The sequence below is a fragment of the Calonectris borealis genome, unplaced genomic scaffold, assembly GCF_964195595.1.
Source record: "Calonectris borealis unplaced genomic scaffold, bCalBor7.hap1.2 HAP1_SCAFFOLD_241, whole genome shotgun sequence".
Taxonomy (NCBI): domain Eukaryota; kingdom Metazoa; phylum Chordata; class Aves; order Procellariiformes; family Procellariidae; genus Calonectris; species Calonectris borealis.
Window position 1 is genome coordinate 6,562 of NW_027441625.1, and position 16,098 is coordinate 22,659.

The 16,098-nt window shown below is 50.4% G+C and overlaps 1 long non-coding RNA gene across 1 annotated transcript; it reads right to left on the minus strand.

Moving 5' to 3' along the window:
• Nucleotides 1-344: 344 nt before the first annotated feature.
• Nucleotides 345-12,303, minus strand: LOC142077401 (uncharacterized). Its single transcript, XR_012671782.1, has 4 exons — nt 12,242-12,303; nt 11,762-12,157; nt 1,621-1,926; nt 345-398 (listed from the first exon to the last, which is right to left on the minus strand). It is a non-coding gene; the product is annotated as an uncharacterized LOC142077401 (long non-coding RNA).
• Nucleotides 12,304-16,098: the final 3,795 nt, after the last annotated feature.

The window sequence follows — 16,098 nt, forward strand, 5'->3', positions numbered from 1 at the left end:
TGGTTAACCAAGATGCCATTTAATACTTAGCTATTAAATGGAGACCCAGCCAACAACCTCCTCACCTTCCCGGACCGCTCCTCAGTGGGCAGCTACACCCCTCTGAGGCTACCTGCAGCGTGTGGAAAAACCCAAGCTAAAAGCACAGTCTGCCTGCAGCAATTCTCATCTCCCCCTCTTTTACCTTGGCCTTTACCTGCGCAACCAGCCTCCGTCATTTGGGGCTGCTGCGTTGAAGCTTGCGTACCACTTGTGAAGCCCAAACAACAGGTAATGCTTATAATTTCACTGACAATAAACCACCTGAAAAATAACTGCTACTTCAGCCCACTAGTCATTGCTCACCTTGCCCAAGTCAACTCCGGTGCCCATATCCCACTTGGCTCATTGCTTGGCATCTTTGGGAAAAAAAAACCCACAACATTATGCAGTCATATAGCCAACAAGACTCACCTTCCCTCCGACACCACAGGCTGACCCACTTTAATCACAGAATACCAAGTTGCAAGGGACCTCAAGGATTATCTGGTCCAACCTTTCTTGGCAAAAGCACGGTCTAGACAAGATGGCCCAGCACCCTGTCTGGCCAAATCTTACAAGTGTCCGATGTTGAGGAATCTGCCGCTTCCCTGGGGATATTATCCCAATGGCTGATTCTTCTTATTGTGAAAAGTTTTCCTCTTGTGTCCAATTAGCATCTCCCCAAGAGTAACTTGTACCCATTACCCCTCATCTTTTTTATGTGACTCCTTGTAAAAGGGGAGTCTCCATCATCTTTGTAACCACAATTTACCTACTGGAACATGGTGATGAGGTCTCCCCTAAGCCTTCTTTTCTCAAGGGTACACAAACACAGTTCTCTCAGCTTTTCCTCATGCGTCAGGGATCCCAGTCTTTTGATCATCTTTGTGGCCCTTCTCTGGGCCCTCTCCAGCCTGTTCACATCTTTTTTTGTACAGTGGGGACCAACACCTAACACAGTATTCTAGGTGTGACCTGGCAAGCGCTGAGTAGAGTGGGATGAAGACTTCTATGTCTCTGCACCAGGACCAGGACCCCCGGGTCCCTTTGCCACAGCTGCTCCCCAGCTGGATAGATCCCAGCCTGTACTGCACTCCTGGATATGTTTTCCCAGGTGCAAGACCTAACTTCTGACTTCATTGAACTTCATAAGGTTCTCATTAGCCCATTCTTCCAGCCTATCCAGCAGGTCTTCCTGCAGAGTGGCTCTCTCCTCCAAAGTGTCCGCTTCCCCACTCAGTTTGGTATCACATCAAGCTTCATCAGGGTACACTCGATCCCATCATCCACATCACTTATGAAGATATTTAACAGTGCTGGGCCCAATATCAATCCCTGGGGGGACCCCACTTGCGACAGGTTGCCGGTTTGAAAAGGAGCTATTTACAACCACCCTCTGGGGGTAGCCTGTCAGCAAGTTCTCCACCCACCGAACAGCTTCTCTAGACTAACGCATCAGTTTCTCTAGGAGAGGGCTGTGGGAAATCATATCAAAAGCCTTGGAGAAATCCAGGTAGATCACGTCCACAGCTCGCCCCACATCAACCAAGCAGGTTACTTTGTCATAGAAGGTGATCAGGTTTGTCATGCATGATTTACCCTTGGTGAATCCATGCTGGCTCTTCCCAATCGTGTGCTTCATTTGACTTGTGATATCACACAGGAAGATTCATTGCACAGCTTTCCCAGGGACTTAAGTATGACTGATGGGCCTACAATTTCCTGGATCCTCCTTTATGCCCTTCTTGTAGATGGGGTGACATTAGCCTTCTTCCAGTCTTCTGGGACATCACCCAATCTCCACAACTTCTCAAACATTATGGAAAGCAACCTTACCACAACCTTCTTACGGTGCTACACTTGCCTCCTCTGTCATTCTTTGGTGCGTGGCTCATTCCTATGCATCTGCAAAAACAATAATATCAAACAAGTCACTCAGTTGCAGAGCAATAGCTTAACAATTCCAGAAGTCTTCTTTCCATTTAAGAATCAATCTGCTTCAATAGACCTGATCAGCCCCTCCCACACAGCTCTGCTCCTCCCCATAAAACACCATTGAAAGAGCTGTCCACACAACCTGCTGATGGCTACTCAATCTGAAATGACTGTACAACTGTTGCCTCAACAGTGTAGGCACATCAACATATTAACCATACACTCTTATGGCTTATTCCACCTCCCCCTGACTCTACACCTCCAGGCAGGGCATCTCCAAGCCACACACACACACGCACAGACCAACCCTATACAGAACCCTACAAACAACGCGCCTCAAAGAGGAGAGAAAACTCTCGGCAAGAATGATGACACCCAAACAGAAGACACCGTTCAGGCAAGAAGACGCATGGGACCATGACAGTGACGTGAGGAGGCTCTGTGGCAACCCCAGAAAAAGAGTAGAACATCATGCCCCGTGACAAGAAGATACTCTCAAAACTGAGAGGATGGATGCACAAGAAGCCTGGCCTCAAGACCTAAAAATGTAAGAATGCAGGGAAACAATCCCAGTCCGTGAAAATGGTCGGCTAGAGAGCAGAGCTGCTCCTGCAGCCAAGAAGGATGCCGCAAGAGATGACCATCTGGAGTTCTGAGACGCAGGACCAATCCACACTTTAAGCTTGTAAGGCAAAAGAAGCAGCGTCCGATGGGTGCTACACCAATGAGTACAGACAGTCGAGATCCTAGGGATGGCACCCGAGGTGCATGCTGCGCTCCTCGAGTGCAAAGAGGACATTGAGACCTGAGGAAGGCCTAAGACACAGAAGGCAGACCACACAAACTACACAACAGACACAGGCTGGACCTGCCCTGCCTGGCACACGCTAGCATCACACTGAAGAGTAACCAGCTCCCTTTAACTGCCCAAGGGGGACTGTCCCTGGACAGCCCCCTGCCCTACACTGTCTTTAAAACCCCTTCATGCAATTGCCAACCTGGTCCCCTCCCTCCCTCGACCCATCTCCAGCACCACTGCCTCAACTTAGCTTTGAGAAGGCCGGGGGTCTGAATCCATCCTCTACAAGAAAAACCACAATCAGCCCACTGGGTTAATCCTGCAGTCACCAGGTTCCTCTTCACCATCTGCAAAAAAAACAAACAATGCATGCACAACAGTGCCGCCAGTCAGTATCACATCAGTCAACATGGGCCTTTCCCACAACATCCCCGACCTCAAACACACTGTTGCATTCCACTCAACTGCTCCACGCCAATTCCAGAGTCGGACGCTGTGGCTGTCATCGCTTCTGATGCCTAGGATACCAAGAGACACAAAATTACCGTTGCACTTGTGAGAAATCACCAGTCCCACGCTCCTCCTCTCTGCTACCCAGCTCACCTCAAACGCTCATCCAATTCCAAAGGCAGCCTGCACGGCACCTGCAAGACCACAGAGAAACACTTCACTGAGTTGCCATGCAATACTTCGCCATTAGACACCAACCCGGCCCACAACCGCCTCACCTTCTCAGACCCCTCGTCAGCATGCGGCAGCATCGCCCCTCCGAGCCTGCGTGCGGCACCTGCAGAAACCGAAGCAAAAAGGCACATGCTGAGATACTGCCCAAAACTGCAGCCTACCCACACCAATTCGTGTCTCTCACTCTGTCGTGGTTTAACCCCAGCCAGCAAAAATAAACGCCACACAGCCGCTCGATCACCCCCCCCGGTGGGATGGGGGAGAGAATCGGGAGGGCACAAGTAGGAAAGCTCCCGGGTTGAGATAAAAACAGTTTAATAATTGAAATAAAACTAAGTAGAACAGTAATAATAACAGTGAGAACAACAACAATAACAGAATACACAAAGCAGGCAATGCACAACAGAACCGCTCACCGACCGCTGACCGCGTGTCACGAACGGGGGGCGAGCCCCCCCACACACCTGGTTTTTATACTGAGCATGATGTCACATGGTATAGAATACCCCATTGGCCAGCTGGGTCCACCACCCCGGCTGTGCTCCCCCCTCCCGGTGCAAGCATCACCCAGCAACAGCCAAAGCATCAATGGGCCATCAACGCTCCTTTCACACCGAACCCAAAACACAGCACACCCCCCAGGCTACTGGGAAGAAAGTTAACCCTGTCCCAGCTGGAACCAGGACAATATCCACCCCTTATTCTATACCATCTACATCATGCCCAGGTCTCTCATTTTCCAATACATTCCAATTAGTCAGCGCTACTTTTTCCTGCCTTTTGATATATACACACACAGAGATATCATTCCCTTAGTCCATGGGCCATCCCTCTAAAACGTCCGTTGAGTTCATGTAGTCCATGACTTCGGGTTCCACCTGTCGTAACAGTCTTGCAGGGCAGGAGAGATGGTGTGTGGTGTTGGGCTCTTGCATGCGGAGGCCAGTTCTGGGCGCTCGTCCGGTTCTATCATTGTTGCACCTTGCTCAGTTTCATCGGCGTTCATCCTAAATTAATCTGGGTGATTCTTACTGTAATACTGTTAATATGGCATATGGTAACCATAAAAGTGATGACATACAGTACTATGTAATAACTAACATCGTACAATTCAGTTCATTGGCTATTTTCACCCAAAATTAAATCCCCCTGAGGTACACACCGGACTTCCCCATCCTTTCTCATCACCCACCAAGTGCACCCAGGCCCCTGAGCAAAAGCAATCCCACGGATAGGTTTTCCCTTGCCAGAGGCAGGAGCAATCCAGACCGTCTTCCCCAGCATATTCCTCATATGCACGACAGGGACTTTATCCCCCTCTACAGCACGTAAGGGTTTGGATTGGGCAGGGCCAGCTCGAGTGACAGATCCCCTAGTGTTCACTAACCAGGTGGCCTTTGCTAAATGTGTGTCCCAATGCTTGAATGTCCCACCACCCATTGCCCTCAGTGTTGTCTTTAGCAGCCCGTTGTATCGTTCAATTTTTCCGGAGGCTGGTGCATGGTAGGGGATGTGATAGACCCACTCAATGCCATGCTCTTTGGCCCAGGTGTCTATGAGGGCGTTTCGGAAGTGAGTCCCGTTGTCTGACTCAATTCTTTCTGGGGTGCCATGTCGCCACAGGATTTGCTTTTCAAGGCCCAGGATGGTGTTCCGGGCGGTGGCATGGGGCACAGGGTATGTTTCCAGCCATCCTGAGGTTACTTCCACCATGGTGAGCACATAGCGCTTGCCCTGTCGGGTTTGTGGGAGCGTGATATAATCAATCTGCCAAGCCTCCCCATATTTATACTTCAACCATCGTCCTCCATACCAAAGAGGCTTTACTCGTTTGGCTTGCTTGATTGCAGCGCATGTTTCACATTCGTGGATGACCTGTGCAATAGTGTCCATGGTTAAGTCCACCCCTCGATCACGAGCCCATCTATATGTTGCATCTCGCCCTTGGTGGCCTGAAGTGTCATGGGCCCACCGAGCTATAAATAATTCACCTTTATGTTGCCAGTCCAGATCTACCTGAGCTACTTCGATCTTGGCAGCCTGATCCACCTGCTGGTTGTTTTGGTGCTCTTCACTGGCCCGACTCTTGGGTACGTGAGCATCTACGTGACGTACTTTTACAGTCAGGTTCTCTACCTGGGCAGCAATATCTTGCCACAATGCGGCAGCCCAGATGGGTTTACCTCTGCGCTGCCAGTTGTTCTGCTTCCACTGCTGCAACCACCCCCACAGGGCATTTGCCACCATCCATGAGTCAGTATAGAGATAAAGCACTGGCCATTTTTCTCGTTCGGCAATGCCCAAGGCCAGCTGGATGGCTTTCACCTCTGCAAACTGACTCGATTCACCTTCTCCTTCAGCAGTTTCTGCAACTTGGCGTATGGGACTCCATACCGCAGCCTTCCATCTCCGATGTTTTCCCACAAGGCGACAGGACCCATCCGTGAACAGGGCATATTGCTTCTCGTTTTCTGGTAGTTTGTTATATGGTGGGGCCTCTTCAGCACGCATCACCTCCTCCTCTGGGGATATCCCAAAATCTTTGCCTTCTGGCCAGTTCGTGATCACCTCCAAGATTCCTGGGCGACTGGGGTTTCCTATTCGGGCCCGTTGTGTGATCAGCGCGACCCACTTACTCCACGTAGCATCAGTTGCATGATGTGTAGAGGGGACGCTCCCTTTGAACATCCAGCCCAGCACCGGCAGTCGGGGTGCCAGGAGGAGCTGTGCTTCAGTGCCAACCACTTCCGAAGCAGCTTGAACCCCTTCATATGCTGCCAATATCTCCTTCTCAGTTGGAGTGTAGCGGGCCTCGGATCCTCTGTATCCCCGACTCCAGAACCCTAAGGGTCGACCTCGAGTCTCCCCTGGTGCTTTCTGCCAGAGGCTCCAGGTAGGGCCATTCTCCCCGGCTGCGGTGTAGAGCACATTCTTCACATCTTGTCCTGCCCGGACTGGCCCAAGGGCTACTGCCTGAACTATCTCCTGTTTAATTTGTTCAAAGGCTTGTCGTTGCTCAGGGCCCCATCTGAAGTCGTTCTTCTTCCTGGTCACGTGATAGAGAGGGCTTACGATCCGACTGTAATTTGGAATATGCATTCTCCAAAAGCCCACAACGCCTAAGAAAGCTTGCGTTTCCTTTTTGTTAGTTGGTGGAGACATGGCTGTTATTTTATTGATCACATCTGTTGGGATCTGACGACGTCCATCTTGCCATTTTATTCCTAAAAACTGGATCTCCTGTGCAGGTCCCTTGACCTTACTTCGTTTTATTGCAAAGCCGGCCTTCAGAAGGATTTGGACTATTCTCTCCCCTTTCTTGAAAACTTCCTCTGCTGTGTTGCCCCACACGATGATGTCATCAATGTATTGCAGGTGTTCTGGAGCCTCACCCTGTTCCAGTGCGGTGTGGATCAGTCCATGGCAAATGGTAGGGCTGTGTTTCCACCCCTGGGGCAGTCGGTTCCAGGTGTACTGGACACCCCTCCAAGTGAAAGCAAACTGTGGCCTGCACTCTGCCGCCAAAGGGATGGAGAAGAATGCATTAGCGATATCAATGGTGGCGTACCACTTGGCTGCCTTTGACTCCAGTTCGTATTGAAGTTCTAGCATGTCCGGCACGGCAGCACTCAGTGGTGGCGTCACTTCGTTCAGGCCACGGTAGTCTACTGTTAGCCTCCACTCTCCATTGGACTTTCGCACTGGCCATATGGGACTGTTAAAGGGTGAGCGAGTCTTGCTGATCACTCCTTGGCTCTCCAGTCGACGAATCAGCACATGGATGGGGATCAAGGAGTCTCGGTTGGTGCGGTATTGCCGCCGGTGCACTGTTGTGGTAGCGATCGGCACCTGTTGTTCTTGGACCTTTAACAACCCCACAACAGAAGGATCCTCTGAAAGACCGGGCAAGGTGGACAGCTGTTTAATTTCCTCCGTCTCCAGGGCAGCTATACCAAAAGCCCACCGGTACCCTTTTGGGTCCTTGAAATACCCTCTCCTGAGGTAGTCTATGCCAAGGATGCACGGAGCTTCTGGGCCAGTCACAATGGGGTGCTTCTGCCACTCATTCCCGGTTAGGCTCACTTCCGCCTCCAACACAGTTAACTCTTGGGATCCCCCTGTCACTCCAGAAATACAAATGGGTTCTGCCCCTTTATAGCCTGATGGCATCAGGGTACACTGCGCACCGGTGTCTACGAGAGCCTTATATTCTTGTGGATCTGATGTGCCAGGCCATCGAATCCACACAGTCCAGTAAACCCGGTTGTCCCTTTCCTCCACCTGGCTGGAGGCAGGGCCCCTCTAGTCCTGGTCATCATATTCGCTATCTACTTCTTGTAAGTATGAGTCAGAAGTCCCTTTGTTAAGGTCGGAAGTGGAATCAGCCCTTCTACTCTGTCTGGGGAACTCACTGGAGATCGGAGCAGCGGTTTTCCTGGAAGAACCCCCTTTTGTGGTTGTTTTCCCTTGCAACTCATGTACCCGTGCCTGTAGGACTGAGGTAGGTTTTCCATCCCACTTCCTCATGTCCTCTCCGTGGTCACGCAGGTAAAACCACAGGGTGCCCCGGGGTGTGTACCCACGATGTCTCCTCTCTTGAGCAGAGGGACGTTTGCTCCTAATGGCTGAGACGCTGGCCCGTGCAGGGGGGAAGCAGGACATATCCTCTTTGATTTGCTGGACCTCCTGAGACAGTTTCTCCACAGCAGAGACACAGGCCCGTAGGGAGGAAGAGAGACTTTCTTCATATTGCCGGAGTTGGCCAGCCAGTTCATCCACTGTTTGTTCCTCTCCATCTCTCCAGGTCATTACTGCCAATGAGTTTGCATGTGACGCTGGTGCGCTCCGTACAAACTTCCGCCACATGGGTCGGGTGCATTTGACCTCATCTGGGTCTTTGGATAACTGCTCGTTGTTCAGGTCATCATAAATCACTTCCAGCACGGCTAATTCTCTCAGGTACTGGATACCTCTCTCCACGGTGGTCCACTTGCCTGGGTGGCATATAACATCTTCCTTGAAGGGATACCTTTCCTTCACACCTGACAGGAGTCGCCTCCAGAGGCTGAGGACTTGTGCCCCTTGTCCAATTGCTTTGTCAATGCCCCCTTCCCTAGAAAGGGATCCCAGCTGCTTGGCTTCCCTACCCTCTAATTCCAGGCTACTGGCCCCGTTATCCCAGCATCGGAGCAGCCAGGTGACAATGTGCTCCCCTGGACGACGGCTGAAGTCTTTTCGCATATCTCGCAGCTCACCCAGGGATAGGGATCGGGTGGTCACCATCTCATTTACAGGTTCTGCCTCCTCCTCCTCCTGTTCTCGTGATGGCCCTGGTTCATCTTCATCCCTTACTAGACGAGCTGATTTTCTTGTGCATTTTCTTTTTTGTATAGGGGCGACTGATACCGGCATGGGTTGGTTCTCTGTCGCAGGGGGCGGAGTAGCTGCTGTGCTTGCCCTGGGGGGTGAGGGAGCCGCTGTGCTTGCCGTGGGGGGTGGGGTAGCCGCAGGGCCTGTTGCTTTGTCATCAGCTGCAGAGACGTTTCCTTCCCCTTGGGGGTTCTGAGTGGTGTTAAACAGGGCTCGGTAGGCGTGGGCCAGGCCCCAGCACATTGTAGTGATTTGCGTCTCCCTGGAATGGCCAGGGTGACAGCATACTTCTTCCAAATATTCTACTAATTTTTCAGGGTTCTTCACTTGTTCAGGGGTAAAGTTCCAGAACACTGGGGGTGCCCATCGCCCTAGGCATTTGCCCATGCTATCCCACTCGCCCTGCCACTCATAACTATCCAACCTTGGGGCAGATCTCTGGATGACATTCTTAAATTGCTTACTAACCTTGGAGAAAACCGCAACAATATTCCCAAGGAGTACCAAGAGATATATCTTAACTACCCAGGGATGTTCAAGGTACTGGCAAGTTATTTTAACAAAGGAGATGAAGGTAGTGAGGGTGCCATTCTCTATTTCCTCCATAAAAAATCTCTCGGAGGAAAAGGTATAATTGCTAATGGTCTCCATGAGGTGGTACCCGAAATGCAGAAACGGCTTCATTACGAATCCCAAATACCAAATAACCCCCAATGCCAGCGTTTTAGTAACAAATCTCCCAGGCAAAACATCATTAATCACGGCAGAGCACAACAGACTACAAAACCCAACTCCAATTTTTAACAGGTACAGTAAAAACAAGAGCATGGTGCCGAACAAACGAATATGTTACCAGATATAAATTCCTTAATATGTTCTAAATAATCTGTCGTTATCTCAACCCTTCGTGCCCCACGTTGGGCGCCAAAAAGGACTGTCGTGGTTTAACCCCAGCCAGCAAAAATAAACGCCACGCAGCCGCTCGATCACCCCCCCCGGTGGGATGGGGGAGAGAATCGGGAGGGCACAAGTAGGAAAGCTCCCGGGTTGAGATAAAAACAGTTTAATAATTGAAATAAAACTAAGTAGAACAGTAATAATAACAGTGAGAACAACAACAATAACAGAATACACAAAGCAGGCAATGCACAACAGAACCGCTCACCGACCGCTGACCGCGTGTCACGAACGGGGGGCGAGCCCCCCCACACACCTGGTTTTTATACTGAGCATGATGTCACATGGTATAGAATACCCCATTGGCCAGCTGGGTCCACCACCCCGGCTGTGCTCCCCCCTCCCGGTGCAAGCATCACCCAGCAACAGCCAAAGCATCAATGGGCCATCAACGCTCCTTTCACACCGAACCCAAAACACAGCACACCCCCCAGGCTACTGGGAAGAAAGTTAACCCTGTCCCAGCTGGAACCAGGACACACTCCTTTACCTTGACAGCTCACCCACCCAGCCTCCGTCAGCTTCGGTTGCCACTTAAGGTTTGTGCACCACCTGTAAAACACAAACAACAAGGGTTGCTTAGAACTTCACCAGCAATACACCACCTGAAACATGACCGCTACTTCAGCCCACCAATCACTGCTCACCTGCCCGAGTCAGCTCCGCTGCCCATATCACACATTGCTCCTCCCTTTGCACCTTCAAATTAAAAGAAACATAGAAATACCATAATGTAGTCATATAGCCACCAGTCACATCTTCCCTCTAATACCACCCACCAACCCACCTTTTTCTAGTGCTCCGCTCGCCTCTTGACCATCACCCTGCACAGCTCGTCCTTCTGCATCTGCAAAAACAATATTGAATGATTCACCCAGATGCAGAGCAATAGCTTAACAATTCCAGAGAACTTGTTTCAACGTAAGAATACTATCTAGAATCCGACTATACATACTCTCATTAAACAAAATTTAGAAGTCAAACATTTACCCCTACACATATAAGCCTTAACACCTTTGAGACTCAATCTGCTTCACTACCCCTGAACAGCCATTCCCACGTGGCTCAGCTCATCCCCATATAACATCATCAAAAGAGCTGTCCACGCAGCCTGCCAACAGCTACTGAGTCCTAGATGACTGTTCAGCCATTGTCTCAACGGTCTAGGCACATCACCATATTAACCATAGACTCTTATGGCTATTCCACCTATACCTGACTCTACAACCCCAGGCAGGACAGCTCCAAGCCACATACGTGCACAGACCAACACTACACAACACTAAACTGCATGCCTCAAAGATGAGAGAAAAATCTCAGCAAGAAGAATGAGACCCAGATGGAAGACATTATTAGGCAAGACGACCTGCGGGACTGTGACGGTGACGTGAGGAGGCTCTGGCGCAACCCCACAGAGAGTAGAGCATCATGACCCGTGACAAGGAGTTGCTCTGAAAACTGAGAGGATGTACACACAAGAAGCCTGGCCTCAAGACCTGAGAACGTAAAGATGCAGGGAAACAATCCCAGTCCACAAAAACATATGGCTATAGAGCAGAGCTGCTCACACAGACGGGAAGGATGCCACAAAAGATGACCGTCTGGAAACTTCGAGACACGAGACCGATCCACGCTTTCAGCTTGTAACGCAAGGAAAAAGCGCCCTATTGGCGCTACACCAATGAGTAGAGGCATTCAAGATCCTAGGGATGGTGCTTGCGGCATGTGCTGTGCTCCTCGCGTGCAAAGAGGACAGAGACCTGCAGAAGGCCTAAGACACAGAAGACAGACCACACAAACTACACAACAACAGACACAGGCTGGAACTGCCCTGCCCAGCACACACTAGCATCACGCTGATAAGTAAGCTGCTCCCTTTATCTGCCCAAGGGGGACGGTCCTGGGACAGCTCTTTGCCCTAAGTAGCTTTAAATGCACCTTCCTGCAGTTGGCAGCCTTGTCTCCTTGCCCCCTCCCCAGCCATCGTCCTTCAACTTAGCTTTCAGAGGGCCGGGAGTCTGAATCCATCCTGACAAAAAACACATTGGCTAGCTGATATTTTCCTGCAGTCACCAGGTTCCCCTCCAGCATCTGAAAAAAAAAAAAAAACAACTACAAAACAGCATGCCAGCAGTAAGCATCATGACAGTGGACACCGCTCTCTTCCACAACACCCTAATCCTCACAAGAACCGTGGCATTGAACTTGCCTGCTCCACGCCAATTCCAGAGTCGGACACTGCGGCCACCATTACTTGTGGCACGTTAAGATACCAAAGACACACAAGGTTAACATTGCATTTGTGAGAAATCACCAGTCCCATGCTCCTCCTCTCTGCTACCCAGCTCACCTCAAACGCTCATCCAATTCCAAAGGCGGCCCGCACGGCACCTGCAAGATCACACAGAAACACTTCACTGCGTTGCCATGTCATACTTGGCTATTAGACACCAACCCGGCCCGCAACCGCCTCACCTTCTCAGACCCCTTCGTCAGCATGCGGCAGCGTCGCCCCTTCGAGCCTGCGTGCGGCACCTACAAAAACCCAAGCGAAAAAGCACATGCTGAGATACTGCCCAAAACTGCAACCTGCCCACAGTGACTCCTATCACCCTCTCATTGACCTCAGCCACTCAGCTGTCCAGCCTCCATCATTTTGGGTTGCCACATCGAAGCTTGCGCACCACCTGTAAAACACAAACAACAAGGGTTGCTTACAACTTCACCAGCAATACACCACCTGAAACATAACCGCTACTTCAGCCCACCAATCACCACTCACCTTGGCCGAGTCAGCTCCGGTGCCCATATCCCATATTGCTCCTCCCTTTGCCCCTTCAAATTAAAAAATAGAAATACCATAACGTAGTCATATAGCCACCAGTCACATCTTCCCTCTAATACCGCGCACCAACCCTCCTGCTTCTAGTGCTCCGCTCGTTCCTCCGCATCTGCAAAAATGATATTGAATGAGTCACCCGGATGCAGAGTGATAGCCTAACGATTGCAGAGGACTTCTTTCCATGTAGGAATACCATCTAGAATCCAACTATACTTCCTGCCATTAAAAAAATTTTATAAATCAAACATTAAGCCGTACACATACAAGCCTTAATGCCTTTGAGATTCCATTTCCTTCACTACCCCTGAACAGCACCTCCCACATGGCTCAGCTCATCCCCATAAAACATTATCGAAAGAGCCGTCCACACAGCCTGCCAACAGCCACTGAGACCTAGATGACCGTACAACCATTGCCTCAACAGTCTACGCATATCAATGTATTAAGCATAGACTCTTATGGCTATTCCACCTCCCCCTGACTCTACGCCCCCCAGGCAGGGCAGCTCCAAGCCAAACACACACACGCACAGACTGACACTACATGGAACCCTACAAAAAACGCACCTCAAAGAGGAGAGAAAACTCTCGGCAAGAAGAATGTCACCCAGATAGAAGATGCTGTCAGGCAAGACGACCTGTGGGACCATAACGGTGACATGAGAAGGCTCTGGGGCAACCCCAGAAAAAAGAGCAGAACCTCACGGCCCGTGACAAGAAGACACTCTCAAAACTGAGAGGATGTACAAGCAAGAAGCCTGGCCTCAAGACCAAAGAGCTTAAGGATGCAGGGAAGCAATCCCAGTCCATGAAAACAGATGGCTAGAGAGAAGAGCTGCTTACACAGCCGGGAAGGATGCCGCAAAAGATGACCATCTGGAAACTTCAAGACACAAGACCAATTCACGCTTTCAGCTTGTAATGCAAGAAAAGAAGTGCCTCTCGAGTGCTATGCTGATGAGTGGAGGCATTCGAGACCTTAGGGATGGGACCTGTGCCCCTCAAGTGCAAAGAGCAATGAGGTCATCGAGACCTGAGGAAGGCCTAAGACACAGAAGGTAGACCACACAAACTACACAACAACAGAGACAGGCTGGAACTGCCCTGCCCAGCATCATAGTGAAGAGTAGACAGCTCACTTTAATGCCCAAGGGGGACTGTTCCTGGACAGCCCTTTGCTCTAAGTAACTTTAAATGTACCTCCCTACAGTTGCCAACCTTGTCTCCTTGCCCCCTCCCCAGCCATCTTCCCTCAACTTAGCTTTGAGAGGGCCGGGAGTCTGAATCCATCCTTGACAAAAAACACATTGGCTAGCTGATATTTTCCTGCAGTCACTGGGTTCCTCTTCAGTATCTGAAAAAAAAAAAAAACACAACACACACACCAGCAGTAAGCATCATGACAGTAGACACCACACTCTTCCACAACACCCTCATTCTCACAAGAACCGTGGCATTACACTTGCCTGCTCCACGCCAATTCCAGAGTCGAACACCATTACTTGTGGCACCTAAGATACCAAAGACACACATGGTTAACATTGCATTTGTGAGAAATCACCAGTCCCATGCTCCTCCTCTCTGCTACCCAGCTCACCTCAAATGCTCATCCAATTCCAAAGGCGGCCTGCACAGCACCTGCAAGATCACACAGAGAAACACTTCACTGCGTTGCCATGCAATACTTCGCTATTAGACGCCAACCTGGCCCACAACTGCCTCACCTTCTCAGACCCCTCGTCAGCATGCGGCAGCATCGTCCCTCCGAGCCTGCGTGCGGCACCTGCAGAAACCGAAGCAAAAAGGCACATGCTGAGATACTGCCCAAAACTGCAGCCTGCCCACACCGATTCGTGTCTCTCACTCCTTTACCTTGACAGCTCACCCACCCAGCCTCAGTTGCCATGTTAAGGTTTCTGCACCACCTGTAGACCCAAACAACATGGGTTGCTTATAACTTCACCAGCAGTACACCACCTGAAACATGACCACTACTTAAGCCCACCAGTCACCACTCACCTTTCCCAAGTCAGGTCCAGTGCCCGTATCCCACATACCTCCTCCCTTTGCACCCTTCGAATAAATAGAACACCACACCATAATGTAGTCATATAGCCACCAATCACATCGTCCCACTAATACCATGCAACAACCCACCTTCTTACGGCACTCCACTCGCCTCTCCTACGTCACCCTTTGGTGCGTGGCTTGTCTGTCTGCATCTGAAAAAGCAATAACATCGAAGAAGTCACCCAGTTGCAGAGCAATAGCTTAACAATTCGAGAAGTCATCTTTCCATTTAGGAATACCATTAAGAATCCAACAATACATCCTGCCATTAATAAAAACCACACCCAAACAACCCACAACCTTTAAGCCCCAAACATATAAGCATTAACTGCTTGGAAATTCAATCTGCTTTACTACCACTACCCCTCACCAGCCCCTAGCACACAGCTCTGCACCTCCCCATGAAACACCATTGAAAGAGCTGTCCACACAACCTGCTGATGGCTACTCGATCCGAGATGACTGTACCACCTTTGCCTCAACGGTCTAGGCATATCAACATATTAACCATAGACTCTTATGGCTATTCCACCTATACCTGACTCTACAACCCCAGGCAGGGCTGCTCCAAGCCACACACACACATGCACAGACCAACACTATACAGAACCCTACAAACAATGCGCCTCAAAGAGGAGAGAAAACTCTCGGCAAGAATGACGACACCCAAACGGAAGACACCGTTCAGGCAAGACGATGCATGGGACCATGACAGTGATGCAAGGAGGCTCTGGGGCAACCCCAGAAAAAGAAGTAGAACCTCACGGCCCATGACAAGCAGTTGCTCTCAAAACTGAGAGGATGGATGCACAAGAAGCCTGGCCTCAAGACCTAAAAATGTAAGGATGCAGGGAAACAATCCCAGTCTGCAAAAATGGACATCTAGAGAGCAGAGCTGCTCCCGCAGCCCAGAAGGATGCCGCAAAAGAGGAGTGTCCAGAAAGTTCTGAGACGCAGGACCAATCCACACTTTAAGCTTGTAACGCAAAAGAAGCAGCATCCGATGGGTGCTACACCGATGAGTACAGACAGTTGAGATCCTAGGGATGGCACCCGAGGTGCATGCTGTGCTCCTCGAGCGCAAAGAGGACATCGAGACCTGAGGAAGGCCTAAGACACAGAAGGCAGACCACACAAACTACACAACAACAGACACAGGCTGGAACTGCCCGGCCCAGCTCACGCTAGTGTCACACTGATGAGTAACCCGCTCCTTTTAACTGCTCAAGGGGGACTGTCCCTGGACAGCCCCCTGCCCTACACTATCTTTAAAACCCGTTAATGCAATTTCCAACCTGGTCCCCTCCCTCCCTAAACCCACCTCCAGCGCCAGTGCATCAACTTAGCTTTTAGAGGGCCAGGAATCTGAATCCATCCTCTTCAAGAAAAACCACAATCAGCCCACTGGGTTAACCCTGCAG